Here is a 250-nt window from a genome sequence, read left to right on the forward strand (position 1 = left end):
CTTAAGTTGCCCCGCACTGATTTCTTTTGCAGGGAACGAGATACGAACAGGAGGTCGTATCTTGCTAGTGGATTACGCTCCGGGTCAGTGGCCAATTGTTGGTCGACCGCCGGTTGTGGGATCGACGCATTCGTCAAGGGCCTGCAGTGGGTATTGGATAATTCACCCGATACTGCAGAGTTCCGCGAATAATAAGCGTTTCCGATCTCCCTGGTGAAGGTGCACCAGGAAAGAGTGTAGCTTGCAAGCG

The sequence above is a fragment of the Ceratina calcarata genome, unplaced genomic scaffold, assembly GCF_001652005.2.
Source record: "Ceratina calcarata isolate Rehan_Ccalc_2016 unplaced genomic scaffold, ASM165200v1 scaffold1250, whole genome shotgun sequence".
NCBI lineage: Eukaryota > Metazoa > Arthropoda > Insecta > Hymenoptera > Apidae > Ceratina > Ceratina calcarata.